Source organism: Balaenoptera borealis (assembly GCF_965194805.1).
Source record: "Balaenoptera borealis genome assembly, chromosome: X".
Taxonomy (NCBI): domain Eukaryota; kingdom Metazoa; phylum Chordata; class Mammalia; order Artiodactyla; family Balaenopteridae; genus Balaenoptera; species Balaenoptera borealis.
Window position 1 is genome coordinate 13,611,829 of NC_138881.1, and position 24,904 is coordinate 13,636,732.

The 24,904-nt window shown below is 40.0% G+C and overlaps 1 long non-coding RNA gene across 1 annotated transcript; it reads left to right on the forward strand.

Moving 5' to 3' along the window:
* Positions 1-1,116: 1,116 nt before the first annotated feature.
* LOC309620019 lies at positions 1,117-20,594 on the forward strand. The gene is made up of 2 exons (XR_014239377.1): positions 1,117-2,017; positions 2,331-20,594. It is a non-coding gene; the product is annotated as an uncharacterized lncRNA (long non-coding RNA).
* Positions 20,595-24,904: the final 4,310 nt, after the last annotated feature.

The window sequence follows — 24,904 nt, forward strand, 5'->3', positions numbered from 1 at the left end:
CTCCAAAGTGGAATTCGTTATCCCCCAAAACTTATTCTTCCTCCCTTAATCCTTCACTCAATGAATGATAGCAGCATTCTTCCAGAAATCTGGTGTCAGAAAGGAAAAAATTTTCCTCTACCCTTCTAGGTTCTTCTGGCTGGTCTAAGAACTAAATTGACATGAGACAGATTAACAGGAGAAAATTAAACAGAAGTTTAATAGCGTGTATACATGGGAGAGACCCAGGAAAACTGAGCACCTTGCCAAAACAGCTGAAACCCTTAAATACCATCTTCAGCTAAAGACAAAAGAGGATTTTGGGGGTATGGGTTTTGGACATCAAAGTGGGGGAAAGGCAATTGACATGGAGATGGAAAAGCAAACAAATGTTTGCTGGGCCATGCAGAGACATTGGGACAGAGAGAAGAATTTTAACAAACAGACTTTGCTGGGTTCCTCCCTGTATACACACCTAGTTCATATTACATTTATCTATGCAGATAGCTCCCTTCCTGGAACAGGTCCTCTATCTATGATCTTTAGGCAGCTAGGGGGAAGGTCAAAAGTTCTTCCTGAGTCTTGAGCCTTGATTGTTTTCACCTCAAAATGATCCACATTCCAAAGAGACATTTTGGGGTGGCAAGTTTTTTTTTCCCCTACAAATGTGGGTCTCCCCACCAGACCAGAAGCCCTAGGTCCCATTCATTGCTACATCTCCAAATCCTAGCATAGGACCAAGTATATTGTTGTGTCCACTAAGTGTTTTTTCAATTAATAATGAGTGAACAGGGCTTCCCTGGTGGCGCAGTGGTTGAGAATCTGCCTGCTAATGCAGGGGACACGGGTTCGAGCCCTGGTCTGGGAAGATCCCACATGCCACGGAGCGGCTGGGCCCGTGAGCCACAACTACTGAGCCTGCGCGTCTGGAGCCTGTGCCCCGCAACGGGAGGGGCCGCGATAGTGAAAGGCCCGCGCACCGCGATGAAGAGCGGTCCCCGCACCGCGATGAGGAGTGGCCACCACTTGCCGTAACTAGAGAAAGCCCTCGCACGAACCGAAGACCCAACACAGCCAAAAAAAAAAATAAATAAATAAATAATTAAAAAAATAAAAATAAAAATAAAAAAAAATAATGAGTGAACAATGTTTCATTCTGGTTCTATTAATCCCAATAAGAAATATAACCCCTGTCTAGGCCAGCTAAATGTGCCAATACTTTCAGCACCATCTAGTCATGTCCAAGGTAAGACTTCATGAGGAACCTTGTCACCACCAGTAAGAGGAGTAGGAACCAAATGAGCCACCACAGGCCACATATGCTTGGGAAAATCTTGGCCTCCACATGCCATGATATACAGCCTTCCTTACCAGAACTGACAGAATTCCTTTGAACAAGTTGCATGATGGATCCACTGCCTCAGTTCCTAAGCCACTGTTGAACTGGAGCTCCATTCCGAGCAAAACACATCACCTTCCTAATTATAGGAATGAGACAGACCTCTTTCCAGTCATTCATGCTGCCATGCCCCCATGGTATTCCTGTACTTCACAGCTGCACAATATCAAATGGCTCTACTTTTTGGAAAACAAGATTTTAACATTTTTTTCCCCTGATTACAAAAGTCCAGCCAGTTCTAAGTAGTTTAATGTCAACTCAGTTCAAATCTATGGTTTCTTTAAGGCACCATGTTGCAGATGTTAATCCCTCTTTCCTGTTGGGTCACGTATACAAACCCATGTCCTGCCTGGTTCATTGTGCCCCACTTCCTTTCTGTATAGCTCCTGGAGGTCCTGCCTGCTTCAAATCCAAACCAGTCTGGGTCACAGGCATTTTGAGCCTGTCTTTGTGGCCTGAATGTCTTTCATTCTCTTGGTAGGATCATGACTGACAGTTTTGTGGAAAATATTTTTAAGATTTATGCCTGAATTAACTGCTTTTATATTCAAGATTAATTTATAGCATCTTAATTATTTGATCTGGCAATTTCTTTATGAAATCAAGCACAATCACAGCTATACATGAGATATCCTCTGGGTTTATAATTCTAGACTCTTCTTTTTTTTTTTTTTAATTTATTTATTTATTTATGGCTGTGTTGGGTCTTCGTTTCTGTGCGAGGGCTTTCTCTAGTTGTGGCAAGCGGGGGCCACTCTTCATCGCGGTGCGCGGGTCTCTCACTATCGCGGCCTCTCTTGTTGCGGAGCACAGGCTCCAGACGCGCAGGCTCAGTAATTGTGGCTCACGGGCCCAGCTGCTCTGCGGCATGTGGGATCTTCCCAGACCAGGGCTCGAACCCATGTCCCCTGCATTAGCAGGCAGACTCTCAACCACTGCACCACCGGGGAAGCCCTATAATTCTAGACTCTTAAAAGTAACTCTACTTTTTTTTCATTCAAGCACATTTGCTTTTCTAGAGTTTGGGGTGATTATAATGGGTTCATTCAAAAATAATCTTTATTAAAACAGCACTTCCCAAATCATAAAATCTGAATAAAAAAGCAATTTAATTTCCCTGAAAACAATTTTTGGCATTAAAATTCATTATATCTATTTACATAATTAGAGCAAAAGCTCAATGAAAACTACCAATCTATTTAACATCTTGTGCTTGATGAAGCACATTAGAACATGAATATACAGTCAAAAGACAGGTTCTTTTATTACCAGGCTGTGTTACACTACTTCCTATAACAAATCTTATCACCCCCCTACCCATCCTTTGCCTTTCTGTACATAGTCTATAAAATTAGTCTATTATAAGTTAAACTAACTAAGGAGGGGAGATTTAACACACTTGTGAAATGAGAATTATAAATAAATCAATGCCAATGTGTTATCAGCAAAGGTCTTAACATATCTATTTTACTTAATAAAGTAAAACAAACATATTAACAGTTTGCAAGAGAATGGATAATGCTCAAATATGAAAAAAAAAACAATTCAGTTCGGCAAATCTTTTCACTTAAGCCTAAAAGTAATCTTCGGATTTATAAATTCAATGCACTCCCTATCAAAATTCCAGCTGCCTTTTTTTTCTTGCAGAAATTAACAAACTGATCCTAAAATTCGTATGGAAATGCAAGGGACCCATAATAGCCAAAACAATCTGAAAAAGAAGAACCAAGTTGGAGAACTCACATTTCCTGATTTCAAAACTTACTGCAAAGTTACTGTAATCAAGACAGTGTGCTACTGACATAAGGGCAGATATACAGATTAACAGAACAGAATTTAGAGTCTAGAAATGTACCCTTACGTTTATGGTCAACTGATTTTTTACAAGTGTTCCAAGACAATTCAATAAATGAAAGATAATCTTTTCAACAAATGGTTCTGGGACAATATGCAAAAGAATGAAGTTAGACCCCTACCTCACACTATACAGAAAAATTAACTTAAAATGGACCGTAGACCTACATGTAAGAGCTAAAGCCATAAAACACTTAGAAGAAATCATATAAGTACATCTTCATGACTTTGGATTAGGAATGATTTCTCAGATATGACACCAAAAACACAAATGACAAAAGAAAAAAATAAGTTGGACATCATCAAGATTAAAAATTTTGTGCTTCAAAGGACACCATCAAGAAAGTGAAACAACAACCCATGAAATAGGAAAAAACATTTGCAAATCACATATCTGACTGGTATCTAGAATTGTAAAAATCTCTTACTACTCAATAGTAAAAAGACTACTAACTCATCTAAAAAATGGGCAAAGGATTTGAATAGACATTTCTCCAATGGAGACAAACAAATAACCAGTAACTACATGACAGAATGCTCAACATCATTAGTCATCAGGGAAATGCAAATCAAAACCACAATAAGATATCACTTCATACCCACTAGGATGGTTATAATAAAAAAGACAGACAATAACAAGTGTTGTAGAGGATGTGGAAAAATCGGAATGTTTATACACTGCTGGTGGGAATGCAAAATGGGATGGCTGCTTTGGAAAACAGCTTGGCAGTTCTTCAGAAAGTTAAACATTGTGTTACCATACGACCCAGCAATTTCACTCTTGGGTATATACCCAAGAAAAATGAAAACATATGTCCACATAAAAACATTTACACAAATGTTCATAGCAGCACTATATCAAAATAAGCAAAAAGTGGAAACAACCTAAATGTCTATCACCTGATGAATGGTTAAAGATTTGGTACATCCACCCTTTCAGTATTCTTGGACCACTTCCAACGTGTGTGTCTGGGTGGGTCTCCCACACAGCACCAAGCAATTCTTGGACAAGAGCAGTGTGTTCGAGAATTCAACTCAATTCCGTCACTATCTGCCCAGAGATAGCTTCAGAGTCTACAGGTTAGAGGTTCAGTCCTACAAGAATGCCCCGTCCCCCACTTCAGACACCATCTGCAAGCCCAGGTTATCTGCGCTTATGACCGACTGACTATAAATCAGAGGTCTCCATGACCCCCTCCTTGGGTTCAATTAATTTGCAAGAGTGGCTCACAGAACTCAGAGGAACATTTTATTTACTAGATCACCAGTTTATTATAAAAGGATATAATTCAGGAACAGCCAAATGGAAGAGTTGCATAGGGTGAGATATAGGGAAATGGCACGGAGCTTCCATGCCCTCTCCAAGCATCACCCCACTCTCCCCAAATCTCCATGTGTTCACCAACCCAGAACTCTCCGAACCCCATCCTTTTGGGGTTTTAAGGAGGCTTCATTACATAGGCATGAAATTAACTAAATGATTTAACTAAATCATTGGCCATTGGCAATTGATTCAACCTCCAGCTCCACTCCCTTCCCAAGAGGTCAGGGGTGAGACTGAAAGTTCTAACCTTCTAATCACGTAGTTGGCTCCACTGGAACCAGCCCCCATCCTTAGGTGCTTTCCAAAAGTCACCCCATTAACATAGTAAAGACACCTTTGTTACTCTCATCACTTAGGAAATTCCAAGGGTTTTAAGAGCTCTATGCCAGAAACCAGACGAAGACCAAATATATTGTTCTTATAAATCACCATATCACATCCATGCAATGGAATATTATTCGGCAATAAAAAGAATGAAGTACTGATGGGTGCAAGTGCTAATGAAAAATCCAGTCACAAAACACCACATACTACATGGTTCCATTTATATGAAATGTCCAGAATAGGCAAACCTATAGAGACACAAAGCAAATTAGTAATTTCTTAGTGCTGGGAAGGACAGATTGGGGTGGGTAATGGGGAATGACTATTAATACAACCCAGATTTCTTCTAGGGGGGATGAAAACTAGATTGTGATTATGGTTGTACATTCTGTGAATATAACAAAAAAATTTAATTATACACTTCAGGTAAATTGTGTGGTATGTGAATTATATCTCAATACAGCTGTTAAAAAATAAAAAGTAAAAGTAACCTTCATCCCACCTCATGTCAAAATCATTACAAAATCTGAATTAGGAAATGTGAATTAAGAAAGTTTTATGAACTTCCTTTTTTTCCCTTAATAGTTTTGATCTGTAGCTGAACATTTTGTAACTGAACTGTCTGCTGAATTGATCCTATTCCTCTCCCCAGTGCTAATCTCATCAAATTTCCCTTCGACTGTTCTTTGCCCCATTGAGATCAGTACTCTTGTACTTAAAAGATGCAATCCCAAATGACTCTTCATTTATCTCTTGAGTGGCAAGCAGTGTTGCCACAAGAAACCATTTTTCTTTTGATTCAGAAGACTTAGCCAGTCTGCAATCTACATTCTGCTTCCTGATACACTGCTCAGAGAATATTTCTTTACTTTTGTCAGGAAAACTTGTGAAAGACTTTGAAACGGAGGAAAAAAATGTATTTTCTGGGTGTCTGGATGGTGCATCTTTCCACGTTATCTGATTCTATAGGGGTTGTGCCTTTCAGTGTTTGAGCTATTTTACAACTCTATGAACTATAGAAAAATGATAATGATGTTAATGATTCACATCCATCGAAATGCAAATGAATTCTGTGGAATGGAAGGGATTATTGCCAGTGGATATTGACCAGTTTTGCATCTATTTCTAAATTCTTGGAAGCATTCCTGATTGCCTTTATATGTGCATTCTCTTAATTCTCCTTTGAACTGGTGGTACCATCTTACTGGTTCCCTCAGTAATTAATGAGATAGATATTTCATATGTGTTCATTTTATATTTGTTATGGGTCCTAATTTTAACATTTTTTAGTATCCTTTAACACTTCTACTTTACACACGGTATAGTGAAATTTGGTTTCCCCCAAATTAGTCCCTAAGAAAGTGACAGATAATAAACTAACTAATAATCCATAGTTCAGTACTAACGCAGTTTTATTGTATCACAGGTGGGCATATAATGTTAGCACAATACCTAATATATAATTGATGCTCAATAAATTTTTGTTAAATAATACTTTTTCTCTTTTGCTACATATCTGGAAGTCTTATCTATTGTCAGAGAAGCCCCCTCATGTGCATTGAGTTCACGTCTTCCTAAATCAGCTCTATGATGTTGGCACTGCCTTTCACCAAGAACGTCGCACACAGCAGATCTGGCCCCAATTCGTGTGATTTGAGGACTTGCATCCTCCATGCCAACCCCATTATCTTCAGTCTCAGTAAAAATGCACCAAAACCAGGGAGAAAAGATGTCAAAATAAATAACTCTGTAACTGAAGAACACAGCTGTCAGCCCACCGCCCAACTCCCCAGTCGTCACTAGCAGGGATGGGAGAAAGGTACAATTTCCCATCTAACAACTTCATTGTGCCTTTGTAAATTAATTTCCAGTCTTCATGAAGCTAAAGGAGTTGTCATTAACGGGATCAGTGATTCAGCCTTTTCTCATTTTTGGCAGGTCTAAGGGGAGAAAAGAAGGCAAGGGGCGGATGCATAATAAAATGAGGTGCTAACTCTATTATAAATAAAAAGGAGCAGCCTTACAACTATAGAGCAGTTAAGGAAAAGTCTATCTTCCTCATCATCGAGTTTTGACTGTAGTCTGAGAACTAAGGCTTGTCCTTAAATGATGTGTTTATTCATTCATTCAATCAACGTTTATTAAGCACCTGCTATGGGTCTGGCACCTTGTTGGGCAATGTAGCAGATACTAAAGGTGCCCTGCTCATAGCCCTCAGACCTTCCCAGAGGTCACCTGCAGAGAATTCCCTCACAAGCTACAGGACTGCCCTGATGGCCACTAAAGGAATGTGCTCACATGCACATCCTAGAAGTGCCAGGATGGGAGTGGGTAGATGAAGACCCCCTACTTTCTACTCCTACTCCTCAGGGCACTGTGCCACAGTCTCTCTCAAAGTCCCCAGAGGGTTTGAGCCTCTGTTGCCCACAGCGGTATCCTGCTCATTCATGCACCTCGGTACCCCCTTTCTACCTTCCCTGTCTCTCTTCCTGGAATCATCTCCAAAACAAACCACCTGTACCCAAATCCTTGCCTTGGCGCCTGTTTGGGGGAAAACCCAAACTACAACAGGAAATGTCTGTACGTGTGGTTGTTACCAAACTGCACTTGGGTGGGCTCACCCACAGCCCAGTAAAGCCAATCTACTGACATGGGGTTGTGTTGTGAAGGAAAGTATAGCGTTTGTTGCAGGGCCAAGCAAGAAGAAAGGGCAGCTCATGCTCAAAAGACCCAAACTCCCCCGATGGCTTTCAGGAAAGGACTTTTAAAGGCAACATGTGGGGTGAGTGTTGCAGCTCATAGATTTTCTTCTGATTGGTTGGTGGTGAAGTAACAGGGTGATGTTTCTGGAATCTTAATCCCAGCCTTCTGGTTTAAAACTCCTTCCTTCACAGGTTGTAATTCCCTTTACTAGTCTTCGACCCTTCAAAGGTACCCTTTTAAAGCCTGATTCACCCACAGATTTTTGTGAGAGGGTGCTGTGAAGGGCAGTGAGGGACAGGGTCATGAGGGGAGGTGAGTCCTGACCATATCCCCCCTTCTCCCCTCTGAGGACACTCTGGTTAGAGGCAGCAATGGGGTTATATCCAGGAAGACTGCACCTTAATGCAGATCAGCAGCTCAGGCCACGCCCAGCTATGGTCCATGATGGCACATCAAGCCACACAGCCCTTGGAGGATAACAAGGAGGGACCAAGGGAGGCTCCCCTCTTTCTCAAATGCACCTGAGCAGCACTGCCCAATAGAAATAGACTGTGTGCCACAAATGCAAGCCACACACAGAATTTAACATTTCTTGTTAACATATAAAGTAAAAAGAAATAGGTGAAAATAATTTTAATTATGTGTTTCATTTATCCAAAATATTATTTCAACATGTAATTGATATAAAAATTATTAATGAGATCTTTTCCTTTTTTTTCCCTAAGTCTTTGAAACCCCGTGTGTATTTTACACTTACAGCACATTTCAATCCCGCCTAGCCACAGTTCAAATGCTCACTAGCCACATGAAGTTCATGGCTACAGTATTGGATGCCAGTGGCCTAAGGGAAGGTGACCCTGACAGAGAACAGTCCCTTAGATAATAACCCCTCATTCACTATGTTTCATGTAACAGTTGAACTAGGGCTCTCAATAGCAATCAGAGGCCGAGGCGAGCAGGAGTGAACCATGGCAGAGGAATAAGGAATGAGCCGGAAGCCAGCCCTCCTCTGAGAGAGAATTGTGTGTAGGCAGCCCCACTGTCTGGGCCACATCTGCTGTGTCAAAACCCAATTTGGATTCTTACTTTCTACTGTGTCAGGAACAAGTTGTACTTCCTGGTCTCTTTATTTCCCCCTATTATTCCTTCTACAAATTTCTCTTTTAAAATAAGAAAAAAAAAACCTGGCTCATTCTGCTTTTGTGCTGTGTGCCATAAAGTCCCCTGTCTCTGCTCTCAGGATCTTATGTGTTCTGCCAGCATCCATGTAACTGTGGTGGGCTAGCTTGTTAGGAAGGGTAAAATTCCAGATCTGCTACAGTTCTTGACATTGTCAGCCCATCCCGCAATGTCTAACCAAGGTCTAACTCCTCCAATGTGACTTTACTAACCTCTCAGGGCTCTTAACACTTCTTGTTTCTACTCAGCCTTTAGCATTTACCATAGAGAGAATATTTTGTTGTAATTTTGTATGTGTCTCATTTTAACATCTCCAACTCCCCCGCCACACACACACACTGCTCTATGCCCAATATTCCTTTAAATGTTTGCTTATTAACTCACTGATTTTTGTCCCATAAATGTGAAACATCAGAAAGCTTTGGCACCATGTGACGATGGTGCATGTCCTCCTCTCCTCCCTCGTGTACCCTCCTTCCCTCGTCCATCCCTTCTCCTTCAGCATCCCTTTCCCCTATAGTCACTTCCTGTGCTTTCCTTCTCATAATGCTAAAACCCATCAACTCAGCGAAATCCAGCCCGCTGAATCTGGAGTCATGGGACACAGAAGCTAAAGAACATCACTTTTTAATGGAATCAATGAATGCCCAAAACACATTTGTCTTCAGAATGCCTCAGGAAAAAATTCTTCCCTTCACCAATGCAAACCCCTTTGGAAGGAGGCTGCCCTAATGGGACTAAAGTTAATAGATCTCTGGTCCTTTTCCTCATAGGAAAATGAATCATTACGGCATGAGTCCACCAACAGATGCAGGATATTAACCATTTTACTGCAAATAATTACACCACAAAATTCCAATGATTTTAACCTACCCACCACTTAACATTTGAAAAGGTACAGAAATAATCATTTACTCTCTAGATTTAAGTGATCCTTTTCTCTCTTTCTTCCCTTCCTACCTTCATTTTCTTTCTTTTTTCCCCTCCCTTTCTTTCTTCATGTTTGTTGTGTTTTCAAGCCGATAGCATTAAACATGCATTTTTCAGAGCTTTTCAAATTGCAGTGGACAAATGTATAATGAACCCTACTACCTAGGTGGGGTACACGGTAAGCTGGTCAGATTAATCTGTAATATCAAAATACTATAGCTTATCTTAGTGGCATAGAATTGCTCTCAGACCACAAGATTCGTCTATAACCTGATTAAAGGTCAAAGTATCTATGTGAAATGGAGTATTGTCAGCTGTAGAGGGAGTGGGAAGATAAGGTGGATTGAACTGAAACTTCTTCCCCACACTCCCTTCCTCCATCATCAGGGTTAGAGGTAGGAAGAACACTGAACTTTAGAGAAGAACTTCACTGCAGTGCCGTTCACTGTCATTGTCATGGGGAAGTTGCATCCTGAAGCTCAAGACGGGTAAGCACTGAATAGAACACTAGCATGTTAAGGATTAGCTCCAAAGCCATGTTGCCACTACTATGCAATTTTCAAATCGTCTTTGGAAGGCGATTAGTGCCCTAGGTGACGAATGGTGTTCAATTCTTAGGAACCTAAGAGGGAAATCATCTGTAGCTTGCCATTTTTTGCCCACCCCATTCATAAAACCAGAGCTTCCCACACTGTAGTACCAGCTGAAGCTGAGGGAAAAGGTCTTCACATATAGTAGACTACTGGGAGGTTTGAATTCAAAACTCCCAAGAAGAGATAGGGGCTTTATTATTCTACAGGGAGGGTTAGCAATCCCTGGGCATGTGCCAGAAAGGGGCCCCTTCAATGTGGAAGCTCTTAAAGAGAGAGGATTTGAGAGGTGGGAGAGCTAGAGAACAAGGGGACATTCACATACTCCAAAGACAGTGAGGACTTTGCCTCTATGTATAATACAAAGGACCAAGGAAGCCTTGGTCACAGCACTTGATCTCAATTCCTCCCCATCTCACACCATCCCCCAACTCTACACATTGGGATCATTTCCTAAACCACAAAATAAAGAACTGCTCACACCTCCATAAGATGCTGTATTTGTTTTGGGGAAGACAGAAAGAACAGGACCCAGAATGGACAGACGATGACCCCGCTCGATAGTCATCTGAGCACTGGCTCACCATCACCGGGAGGAATCGCAACCAGCCAACCTAGATGGACATAAGGCTATCTCCCCAACCTCTCCCTTCCCAAGAGGGCAGCTAGATACCCACCCTGTAGAAAAGAAAGTAGCAGCAGAATCAACATCATCACGCCCAACCACCAGCCAGATGAGAATGTGTCCAGACCCACAGGACTCATACATTCCTGGTGTGTCTCTAGGCTGGAGTAGGAGGCAACAGGCTTACTCAGCCTGATCTCACCGGTGGTGAACATTTGTTGTTTTTGATTACAGGACTTCCAAATACCCTTCCGTTTGTGGCGAGCCCTCTGATGGCAGGTCCTCCCACCATGGAAGTGCTGCTCTATTTAACACCACACTGTTTGGTTAGGCTGACACTTTTTCCAGAGCCAAGTTTTCTCGATGGAGAAAGCACTAAATTGATTAATATTCGAGCACAAGTTCTCTGCTTCATCACAAAATAAAAAGTTAGTCCATAGCCTGGCACCAGTCTGCAGACTACGCTTTGTGAAGCACGGATCTGGAGCCATACATTACCTCTTTTAGGATTCAGCCAGGTGTGTAGATGCACATGACCTAAATTCAGTGACCAGATGCTCCTACCTGGGTCTTTGGATCTCGAAGGAGAGAAACAAAGACGCAGGGACAGTTGAGAAGCTACACACGGTGGTGTGAGCATTTTCAGAAGACCAGCAGGAGTATCAGCCTTGAAAGTCCACAGGTAGCAGCAGCATTAACTGCTCAGGTTGGGACAACAGTGACACCCTAAACAGACGACAGCATGTCCTGCCATGTTCGCCACTTACAGCTTCTCTTGGTTTCCATTTTTCTGAGCCTGGTTCTCCAGCTTACCCATCATTTCTGTGAGCTACCCAAGAGCTTCCAATAAATTCTTTTTCTGCTTAGGTGAGCCAAGAGAGGATTTCGTCTCCTGCATCCAAGAAATCTGATTGATAAACCCTCTCACATTCCAATCAGATGACTGGTGATACCTGTGTGTGTACCAAGGTCACCAAACAATTTTCTGATTGTAATTTGGCCTCTCCTATGTTAACTAGAAAACTCTGGGCTTCTTGGTAACTACAGTTCTCATTGAAAATTAATTAACTGACATTTAGGTCTAAATATCAGGTGATAAGTAGGGATAATGTGAGTCCACTCCAGAGAGAAAGATCGATACTCTGTAAGTTGATAAACTTGGACTTCATATGCTACAATGGTGACACTCAGAACATGGGTTGTGGCAAATTCACCACATGTGTATCTGTGGAGACCTGGCCTGGGGACCCCTTCTGCAGAGTTAAAACTCCTACTCTACCCTCCACCACCCTATGGCTTTCTTACAGAGTTATTGAAGATTAAATCAGACTTATTTACAGTCTTCTTAGTCTGAAACAGGCAATAGACTGAACAGGTTCAAATTAAGCTCTTAGAAGTTCATAACTTGCCAGCAAGGCAAGTTATGAATCCTTTTTTTAAAAATAAATTTATTTATTTATTTTTGGCTGCGTTGGGTCTTCATTGCTGCATGCGGGCTTTCTCTAGTTGCGGCAAGCGGGGGCTACTCTTCATTGTGGTGCGCGAGCTTCTCATTGCGGTGGCTTCTCTTGTTGCAGAGCACGGGCTTCAGTAGTTGTGGCACGTGGGCTCAGTAGTTGTGGCTCGCAGGCTCTAGAGCACAGGCTCAGTAGATGTGGTGCACGGGCTTAGTTGCTCCGCAGCATGTGGGATCTTCCCGGACCAGGGATCTAACCTGTGTCCCCTGCATTGGCAGGCAGATTCTTAACCACTGCACCACCAGGGAAGCCCCAAGTTATGAATCTTGAAATAAACTTGTGCATGTGCATCACATTGGCACAGTTCCCCATTTATCACCCGTAAGCATCCCATACCAAAACCATATGGAAAGAAATCATTATCAAAAAGCAATCTGTGAATTTTAAAAAATAATACATTTTTTTAAAAAAGCAGCAATCTGTAAACCCATATTGACTACATCTCATTAATTTCTGGCTTGATTCTCTCTAATTTGTATCATTAAATATTTGCTTGTTGGTTTCATTTCTTTAAACATGAGTAATAATAATTCTACCTCCTTATACTTAACAATTAATTCATAACAATTCTATATCGCATAATCATTGTTTTATCCAAAATATCTGGATGAAGGTACCTGCAAAATATTCCAATATTATCCCACCACTGTCAACAAAGGTACTGGACAAATAAATCAGTGCTGTCACCTTACTGCTAAAAACAATCAAACAATTTTCTACCAGACAAATCTTAAACCTATGAATAAGTAAACTTTGGATCTCCAATAATGTTATTAATAAATCAACTCTCAGTTTGATGTTTTATACTCTCCTGATTCTACAGGACCATCTCTTCATTATCAGGAAGTATCACCTGTAGGATCACGTACAGCACTTGACAGCTTGCACAGCACTTTTATGTGCATCTTAATTCTATGAACACCCAATGGAGTGGTATAGCATGCAAGCATTTTTATCTCCATTTCACAGATGAAGAAACCAGGGCTCAGGGTGAGCCAAGGCCTTTCTCAAAATGACTCGTCTCAGAACTGCCAGGGCCAAGACTGGTTCAAATCTCAGAACCACCACCCTTCACCACACCTGCATATAAAGCATGAAGACCTTCACATAAACCCCACTGGGCATATCCTTTCTTCTCTGAGCAACAGATGGCGTGACTTTACTGCCTTCATACAGCCATCCTATTTTTCTCTGAGTCTCCTTTCCTTCACAGTTGCCTCCTCCAAAGGATTAGTGCAAACCTGTTCTTAATAGCTCCTTTTCTTCCTGCTCATTTTATGGGCTAGTTATGAAGATTAGATTTTTAAATGTCTGTAAAAGGACTTTGCAATCATGTGCAGCACCAGCGTGTACAGCAAAGTGTCATTATAATAATTACGACTTACTCACAAGCCAACGAGAGCAGCTCTCCTTCCTCCTCCCTTCTCCCCCTCCTTCCTCCCTCTTCCCTCTCCCTCCCTCCATCCTAAATAATTCATAGCAAAAAGCAGTAATTCATCGAATCAACAGCCAACATAGACACCACAGGACACAAAATGCCAGGAATATAAAAGATCACCGTCTCCTGAGGCAATAAATGGCTCTGAGATTGGCCTGAGTTCAGGGCATGGCTGTGGCCGCATAAATCTGAGTCCCCATTTTCTGCCCTGTTTTTGGGATAAGCTAAGGGATGAAAGGCAGTAAAATGAATATAATATGCTTAGATATCAATGAAGTATTTTGTACACTGTTCCACCAAATATCAAATTTGAATGTAATCAAATTAACTCAGATAAAATATTAGAGAAATAATAAAATACATACTTTTTCTCTAGAGGACAAACGCAGCCTTTATCTACACACCTCAGCTTTCGAACATCCCAGAAAGAGAAGGTCCCCAAATTTTGGCTTTGCCAAGGGCAAAACGAGTATGACCACAGAACAAGAACAAGCCCTTCTTGAGCACAGATTATGACATATTCTTTTTCATATGTTAATTTGTACCTCAGTACAGGCATACCTTGGAGATATTGTGGGTTCGGTTTCAGACCACAATAAATCAAATATCGCAATAAACCGAATCACGAATTCTTTGGTTACCCAGGGTATATAAAAGTTATGTTTATACTATACTATAGTCTACTAAGTGTGCAATAGCATTAGGTCTAAAAAAAAGATGTACATACCTCCATTACAAAATACTTTATTGCTAAAAATGCTAACCATCATCTGAGCCTTCAGCGAGCTGTAATCTTTTTGCTGGTGGAGGGTCTTGCCTTAACGTCGATGGCCGCTGACCGATCAGGGTAGTGGTGGCTGAAGGTTGGGGTGGCTGCAGCAGTTTCTTAAAATAAGACAACAGTGAAGTTTGCCGCATCGATTGATTCCTCCTTTCATGAACGATTTATCTGTCTGCTGTCTTATATGGATGCAATTCATGACGCCCAACACAATTCCAATAGTAACATCAAAGATCACTGATCACAGATCACCATAACAAATATAATAATAACGAGAATGTTTGCAATATTGCAAGAATTACTAAAATGTGGCACAGAGACACAAAGTGAAAAAATGCTACAGGGAAAATTGTGCCGACAGACTTGCTCTACGCAGAATTGCCACAAACCTTCAATTTGTAAAAAATGCATTATCTGCAAAGCACAATAAAGCAAAGCACAATACAACAAGATATGTCTGTACATACAACAGTGTTAAAAAGATATTATTCTTACCTTACACATTAGAAAAAGTGAGGCACAGAAAGGGAAGTTACTTTCCACTAGCCTCTAATGCCAAAGCCAAGGTCAAATGGTGATAAACAGAGTGAAGTGGAAAATCAAGAACGGAAGTGGGAACAGAGGAGGCAGTAGAAGTTTTCGGGTTTGTCAGCAGGAAAATCCAAAGCAATAACCAAAGCAATGTCAAACAGCAAAACTAACAAACTAGAAGACCCTCCACGCCATAGGAGTAGCAGGTGCCATCTGCAACCCACCATATCCCCACAATTACCATTTCCATGCGCACCAATCTGGCTTCCAATGTCAGCGCCTGCAATTCTCTTCTGCGGACTTTCTTTGGCTGCCAGAGCAGGTCTTTCCACTGGAGGTGCTGAGGGACTAACATCGCCCTGGGAATAACAAGAGTGGGTGGATTAATACCGCAGCTCTCATACCTCTCAGGAGAGATGACTCTTAGCTGTGTGTTCTACACTGTTTCCCAGGGTTTCCCCACTGATATTGCACACAGGTTGCCCACAGTAGTAGCTGACTTAATAACCCACCTTTTATTTGCTACCTTCTTTTCCCTGCCTCGCTTCCCCACTCCCTACCAGTGTTTCTTGGAATTAACTCAGCAATGAACTATTTGCAAAGAATTTTGGTCTCAAGGCCTTCTTCTTGAGGGGACCCAGACTAAGAAAACAGCCTATCTTATGAATCTAGAACAGTGACAAACTTGTATTGGAGTCATCTAACTCCAATAAATTCAGGCAATAGAATTCATTCAAGAACTAGTCTGGAAAAGATGAGTTTCTACACCACACATTTCCTGGGCTGCACTAGCTAGTGGGGAATCTGCAGAACATGAGCCACATCTCACCCTCTCTCATCCCTACATTCCAGGCCCCCCTAAGTTATTTTCAGGAATCCCTGAATGTGTCTCATGTATGCTGCAAACAAACCAATCAGGTTCCTGCCACTTGAGCTGGCTCTATCCCCTGCGCACTGCCCTCAGTAAGGGTCACCATCAAAAAGGAGGCAAGAATATACAATGAGGAAAAGACAGTCTCTTCAGCAAGTGGTGTTGGGAAAGTTCGACAGTCACATGTAAATCAGTGAAGTTAGAACACTCCCTCACACGATACACAAAAATAAACTCAAAATGGCTTAAAGACCTAAGTATAAGACACCATAAAACTCCTAGAAGAGAATGTAGGCAAAACATTCTCTGACATAAATCGTACCAATGTTTTCTTAGGTCAGTCTCCCAAGGCGATAGAAATAAAAGCAAAAATAAACAAATGGGACCTAATCAAACTTAGAAGCTTTTGCACAGCAAAGGAAACCATAAACAAAATGAAAAGACAACCTACTGACTGGAGAAAACATTTGCAAATGATGTGACCAACAAGGGCTTAATTTCTAAAATATACAAACAGCTTATACAATTCAATAACAAAAAAACAAACAACCCAATCAAAAAATGGGTAGAAGACCTAAATAGACATTTCTCCAAAGAAGACACACATATGGCCAACAGGCACATGAAAAGATGTTCATCATCTCTAATTATTAGAGAAATGTAAATCAAAACTACAACGAGGTACCACCTCACACCAGTCAGAATGGCCATCATCAAAAAGTCTACAAATAACAAATGTTGGAGAGGGTGTAGAGAAAAGGGAACCCTCTTACACTGTTGGTGGGAATGTAAATTGGTACAGCCACTATGGAGAACAGTATGGAGATTCCTCAAAAAACTAAAAATAGAGGTGCCATATGATCCAGCAATCCCATTCCTGGGCATATATCTGGACAAAACTATAATTCAAAGAGATACATGCACCCCTATGTTCATAGCAGCACTATTTACAATAGCCGAGACATGGGAACAACCCAAATATCCATCGACAGATGAATGGATAAAGAAGATGTGGTACAGATATACAATGGAATATTACTCAGCCATTAAAAAGAATAAAATAATGCCATTTGCAGTAACATGGGTGGACATAGAGATTATCATACTTAGTGAAGTAAGTCAGAAAGAGAAAGACAAATATCACATATCACTCATATGTGGAATCTAAAATATGACACAAATGAACATATCTCTGAAATAGAAACAGAGTCACAGACATAGAGAACAGACTTGTAGTTGCCAAGGGGGAGGGAAGGATTGGGACTTTGGGATTAGCAGACATAAACTATTATATACAGGATGGATAAACAACAAGGTCCCACTGTATAGCACAGGGAACTATATTCAATATCCTGTGATAAACCACAATTGAAGAGAATATGAAAAAATATATATGTATAACTGAGTCACTTTGCTGAAATTAACAGAGCAGAAATTAACACAGTGTAAATCAAATGTACTTCAATAAAATGTTTTTAAATTAAATTAAATTAAAAAGTAACGGTCACCATCCCTTCTCCGGGGTTCTTATTGCACTGAGGTTACACTGAGCTCCATAGGAAGGGAGAAGAATGTCCTCTTCCCTGCCTTGGTCACACTTTGTCACATGGGCACCTACATGGTACTGTTTGTGCTCCTGAGTCACATAAACTCTTTGTGAAAAAGCCTTTCTGGCATCTGCTGCCTGCAGCCCCTCCAACCAGTGACCTCAATCATGATCCCATGGGGCCATTTTGGAGAGCATCTCCAAGACAGGACCATGCTGCGCTCTCTTAAAGTCTTTTCCCATAATCATCCCTGAGCTCCCTTGATCTTACTCCTCCCCAAACTCCTCTGCCCTTAGACCCTTGATGCCCCATTAGTTACCTCTTTCCAGGTATATATGAATTGCAGGACTGCTCACAGCTTGGGCCTCAGCAGGAATCCATACTTCACTTACTATCTAACACAGACACATACACATCATCCACACTCTCTATCTTTACTCAGTTGACCTAAAAAATCAGAGCTAAAATGACTTTGGACCTGGAATCAATTGGATACAGTGATGAATTGGTCTGATAGTTCACATCATAAAACCAACTCTATAATATGTGGTCATAGACTCAGTGGCTTTCATTCTGTTCTGTCTGAAATTCTATAACATTTTCTAAAGAACATACTGTACCTTTACTTTGCCCTGGAAATTCTACAAAGGCTATTGGTCCAAAGTCATAAAGTTCTGACCTGATTAGACTTGGGTAGCTGATGGGAGAAATCAGAAGTCCAGGAGTTCTGAAGTATTTCAAGCAGAGTATAATTGGAATGTTAAGAAAAGATCAAGATGTAATGAACTGAACATAGAAACACATGAAATCAGGAAGATGCTCCAATGCCACATCCTCTTTAAATCCCATTCTGTTTCCTGCATACGCACGCATGCATAGTCACGCATGCACACAAGCAATCACTCGCTCACTTGAATAGGCACATAGCACTTGGCTCAACACAGGCAGGGTAGCATGCCGATTCTGAGACTGGACTCTCTGGGATCAAATCCCAGATCTGCCACTTATTACTTCTGTGACTTGGATGAATTACTTAACCTCTACGTGCCTCAGTTTCCCCATATGAAAATGAAGATAGTAATTGTCTAAAGTCCTAATGAATTAGCTATTTTTAAAGTGCTTAAAAGAGTGACTCACAGAGTAAGCACTCTATATAATTTTATTTGCTATATTCTGTTTTATTTTTAGTTACCTGACCATTTGTCTGACCCTTTCTCCTAAATTTTAGATGACAGAGAACAGAAATCACATCTTCATACTAATATTTCTCCTGCATTTGCAAGATGCTTGACGATAAATGCTTACAGAATTTGATATGATTTAGTGCCCACCAAAACTGAGGCCTCCTCTAGGCCCATAGGGAATATTTGTTATCATGACATGATACCACAATGATGAAATTAACTCAGTATAAAAAAAGTAAATAGAAAAGAAGTTTGAAATGATATGCAAATGTACAACTAAGATGAGGAATCAACTGACACTAAACACAAGTAATGGTAAGGACCACGTCTGAAGCCACAGAGATTCCCCTAACAATCCCAACAATGCTTGAGGAGACCCGGTTTCCTTGTATTTCTCACAAGATAAGCCAGAATCTTCAAACTGAATACTCATTACAAAACTAAGAGGAAACAAAGAACCTAAAAATCCATTAAAGCATAAGAAATTTGTGTATTTTGCTTGTACCAAGAGAACAGAATCTTCCAAATTTATCAAAGGTCTCTCATACCTTGGAATGAATGAAATATATTCATTCATTCCTACAGCTCTACCACGACCACCTGCAATAACAACAGCTACCATTGATTTTGTACCTATTCTGGGTCAAGCACTTTAAATTATATATATTCGTACCTTCCAAGTTAACGTGACATATTAAATACACATCTAACCTTGTTCCTTCCCCAAAATCACACTAAACTTAGCAAAAAGGGAAGTTTTTTTTTTTTTAAGTAGGGGGAAAGGAGAAGAGAAAACATCAAATTTTTGAAAGTTGGCCAAGCAAGGTACTGGAGGACCTTTTTAAAAATCCTACTATTCAGAGTGAATTTGAGTGAATAGGCTGGGTAACTAAACTTTTACATTTCTGATTTCATTTGCAGCGAAATGGTCTATGGTGTGGAACAAAGTTTTCAATGCCTGAACAGAAAACTAATATTTAATGGCTTATCAAAAAATGTTAATTTAATTATGAGTGAAAGTAATTATCTTTCTGTCACCATCACTACATCATTTAAATATCTTTACACATCTGTGAATTGCAGACGCAAGGTTCACAGCTTAGGGAACCATTTGTAAAATTTCCTTAGCCAAGGATCTAATGGACAGTAACACAATTATAGTGGGGGACTTTAACACCTCACTTACCATCAATGGACAGATCATCCAGATAGAATATTAATAAGGAAACACAAGCTTTAAATGACACAACTGACCAGACAGATTTAATTGATATTTATAGGACATTCCATTTGAAAACAGCAGATTACACTTTCTTCTCAAGTGCACATGGAACATTCTCCAGGACAGATCATGTCTTGGGTCACAAATCAAGCCTCAGTAAACTTAAGAAAACTGAAATCATATCAAGCATCTTTTCTGACCACAAGGCTATGAGATTAGAAATAAATTACAGGAAAAAAAAACTGTAAAAACACAAACATGGGCTTCCCTGGTAGCGCAGTGGTTGAGAATCTGCCTGCCAATGCAGGGGACACGGGTTTGAGCCCTGGTCTGGGAAGATCCCACATGCCACGGAGCAACTAAGCCCGTGAGCCACAATTACTGAGCCTGCACGTCTGGAGCCTGTGCGCGTCTGGAGCCTGTGCTCCGCAACAAGAGATGCCGTGATAATGAGAGGCCCGCGCACCACGATGAAGAGTGGCCCCCACTTGCTGCAATTAGAGGAAGCCCTCGCACAGAAACAAAGACCCAACACAGCCATAAATAAATAAATAAATAAATAAATAAATAACCCCCCCCAAAAAAAGTTTAAGATTGTCTCCTTTAAAAAAAAAAAACACACACACAAACACATGGAAGCTAAACAATACGCTACTAAATAACCAAGAGATCACTGAAGAAATCAAAGAGGAAATCAAAAAATACCTAGAAACAAATGACAATGAAAACACGATGACCCAAAACCTATGGGATGCAGCAAAAGCAGTTCTAAGAGGGAAGTTTATAGCAATACAATCCTACCTCAAGAAACAAGAAAAATTTCAAATAAACAATCGAACCATACACCTGAAGGAACTAGAGAAAGAAGAACAAACAAAACCCAAAGTTAGCAGAAGGAAAGAAATCATAAAGATCAGAGCAGAAATAAATGAAATAGAAACAAAGAAAACAATATCAAAGATCAATAAAACCAAAAGCTGGTTCTTTGAGAAGATAAACAAAATTGATAAACCATTAGCCAGACTCATCAAGAAACAAAGGGAGAAGACTCAAATCAATAAAATTCAAAATCAAAAAGGAGAAGTTACAACAGTCAATGCAGAAATACAAAGCATCATAAGAGACTACTACAAGCAGCTATATTCCAATAAAATGGACAACCTGGAAGAAATGGACAAATTCTTAGAAAGGTAAAACCTTCCAAGACTGAGCCAGGAAGAAATAGAAAATATAACAGACCAATCACAAGTAATGAAATTGAAACTGTGATTAAAACTCTTCCAACAAAGTCCAGGACCAGAAGGCTTCACAGGTGAACTCTATCAAACATTTAGAGAAGCGCTAACACCCATCATTCTCAAACTCTTCCAAAAAATGCAGAGGAAGGAACACTCCCAAACTCATTCTATGAGGCCACCATCACCCTGATACCAACACCAGACAAAGATGCTACAAAAAAAGAAAATTACAGACCAATATCACTGATGAACATAGATGCAAAATCCTCAACAAAATACTAGCAAACAGAATCCAACAACACATTAAAAGGATCATACACCATGATCAAGTGGGGTTTATCCCAGGAAGGCAAGGATTCTTCAATATATGCAAATCAATCAATGTGATACACCGTATTAACAAATCGAAGAATATAAACCATATGATCTCAATAGATGCAGAAAAAGCTTCTGAAAAAATTCAACACCTATTTATGTTAAAAAGTCTCCAGAAAGTGGGCACAGAGGGAACCTACCTCAACATAATAAAGGCCATATACGACAAACCCACAATAAACATCATTCTCAATGGTGAAAACCTGAAAGCATTTCCTCTAAGATCAGGAACAAGACAAGGATGTCCACTCTCGCCACTATTATTCAACATAGTTTTGGAAGTCCTAGCCATGGCAATCAGAGAAGAAAAAGAAAATGAGTATGAACTGGAAAAGAAGTAAAACTGTCACTGTTTGCAGATGACATGATACTATACATAGAGAATCCTAAAGATGCTACCAGAAAACTAGTAGAGCTCATCAATAAATCTGGTGAAGTTGCAGAATATAAAATTAATGCACAGAAATCTCTTGCATTCCTATACACTAACAATGAAAGATCAGAAAGAAAAATTAAGGAGACAATCCCATTCACCATTGCAACAAAAAGAATAAAATATCTAGGATTAAACCTACCTAAGGAGGTAAAAGACCTGTACTCAGAAAACTGTGAGACACTGATGAAAGAAATCAAAGATGACACAAACAGATGGAGAGATATACCATGTTCTTGGATTGGAAGAATCAATATTGTGAAAATGACTATACTACCCAAAGCAATCTACAGATTCAATGCAATCCCTATCAAATTACCAGTGGCATTTTTTACAGAACTAGAACAGAAAAATCTTAATATTTGTATGGAGACACAAAAGACCCTGAATAGCCAAAGCAGTCTTAAGGAGAAAAAACGGAGCTGGAGGAATCAGACTTCCTGACTTCAGACTATACTACAGGGCTACAGTCATCAAGACAGTATGGTACTGGCACAAAAACAGAAATATTGATCAATGGAACAGGATAGAAAGCCCAGAGATAAACCCATGCACATATGGTCACCTTATCTTTGATAAAGGAGGCAAGAATATACAATGGAGAAAAAACAGTCTCTTCAATAAGTGGTGCTGGAAAAACTGGACAGCTACATGTAAAAGAATGAAATTAGAACACTCCCTAACACCATACACAAAAATAAACTCAAAATGGATTAAAGACCTAAATGTAAGACCAGACACTATAAAAGTCTTACAAGAAAGCATAGGAAGAACACTTTTTGACATAAATCACAGCAAGATTTTTTTTGACCCACCTCCTAGAGTAATGGAAATAAAATCAAAAATAAACAAATGGGACCTAATGAAACTTAAAAGGTTTTGCACAGCAAAGGAAACTATAAACAAGGTGAAAAGACAACCCTCAGAATGGGAGAAAATATTTGCAAATGAATCAACGGACAAAGGATTAATCTCCAAAATATATTAACAGCTCACACAGCTCAACATTAAAAAGACAAACAACCCAATAAAAAAATGCACAGAAGGGGCTTCCCTGGTGGCGCAGTGGTTAAGAATCCGCCTGCCAGTGCAGGGGACACGGGTTCGAGCCCTGGTCTGGGAAGATCCCACATGCCATGGAGCAACTAAGCCCATGTGCCACAACTACTGAGCCTGTGCTCTAGAACCCACAAGCCACAACTACTGAAGCCTGTGCACCTAGAGCCTGTGCTCCGCAACAAGAGAAGCCACCGCAATGAGAAGTCCACGCACCGCAACGAAGAGTAGCCCCTGCTCACCACAGCTAGAGGAAGCCCGCGTGCAGCAACAAAGACCCAACGCAGACAAAAATAAAATAAATAAATTTATTTTAAAAAATGGGCAGAAGACCTAAATAGACATTTCTCCAAAGAAGACATACAGATGGCCAGGAGGCATATGAAAAGCTGCTCAACATCACTAATTATTAGAGAAATGCAAATCAAAACTACAGTGAGGTATCACCTCACACCAGTTAGAATGGGCATCATCAGAAAATCTACAAACAATAAATGCTGAAGAGGGTGTGGAGAAAAGGGAACCCTCTTGCACTGTTGGTAGGAATGTAAATTGACACAGCCACTATGGAGAAAAGTATGGAGGTTCCTTATAAAACTAAAAATAGAATTACCATATGACCCAGCAATCCCACTACTGGGCATATACCCAGAGAAAAGCATAATTCAAAAAGACACATGCACCCCAATGTTCATTGCAGCACTATTTACAATAGCCACGACATGGAAGCAACCTAAATGCCCATCAACAGACAAATGGATAAAGAAGATGTGGTACATATATACAATGGAATATTACTCAGCCATAAAAAGGAATGAAATTGGGTCATTTGTAGAGACGTGTTTGGACCTCGAGACTGTCATATAGAGTGAAGTTAAGTCAGAAAGAGAAAAACAAATACCGTATATTAATGCATATATGTGGAATGTAGAAAAATGGTACAGATGAACTGGTTTGCAAGGCAGAAATAGAGACAGAGATGTAGAGAACAAATGTATGGACACGAAGAGGGGAAAGAGGGGGGTGGTGGTGGGATAAATTGGGAGATTGGGATTGATATATACACACTAATATGTATAAAAAGATAACTAATAAGAACCTGCTGTATAGCACAGGGAACTCTACTTCACTTCGCTGTACAGTAGAAACTAAGAACATTGTAAAACAACTATACCCCAATAAAAAAAATTTTGCACTAATGCCACGCATATGATACATATTTAATAAATGAATCTGCTCTTCTCTCTAAAAAAAAAAAGAATATTTAATGGCTTATCAAAAAATGTTAATTATGAGTGAAAGTAATTATCTTTCTGTCAGCATCAATACATCATTTAAATATCTTTAGACATCTGTGAATTGCATAGGCAAGGTTCACAGCTTAGGGAACTATTTGTAAAATTTCCTTAGCCAAGGATCTAATCTACTATGTCCAGCAAGTTTAAATGATCATGAAGATTAGGTTGCAACCCCCAAATATATTTGCCAGTAACGAAATATAATTTTTTATCTTCCAGTTTTATTGAGATATAATTGACATATAGCACTGTATAAGTTTAAGGTATACAGCATAATGATCTGACTTAATACATCATGAAGTGATTATCACAGTAAGTTTAGTGAACATCCATTGGAAATACAATTTTTAAATAGCATAACAAATTATCTGATCCCCTTATGTTTAAAATCCGTATATTGCTGTGGCCACTAAAATCTGAGAAATACATTATCTATGAATTAACTTAATCAGGTTTATGGATGGCGAGAAATTTTCCCTCTCTTCCATGGATAAATTTGTAGAAAG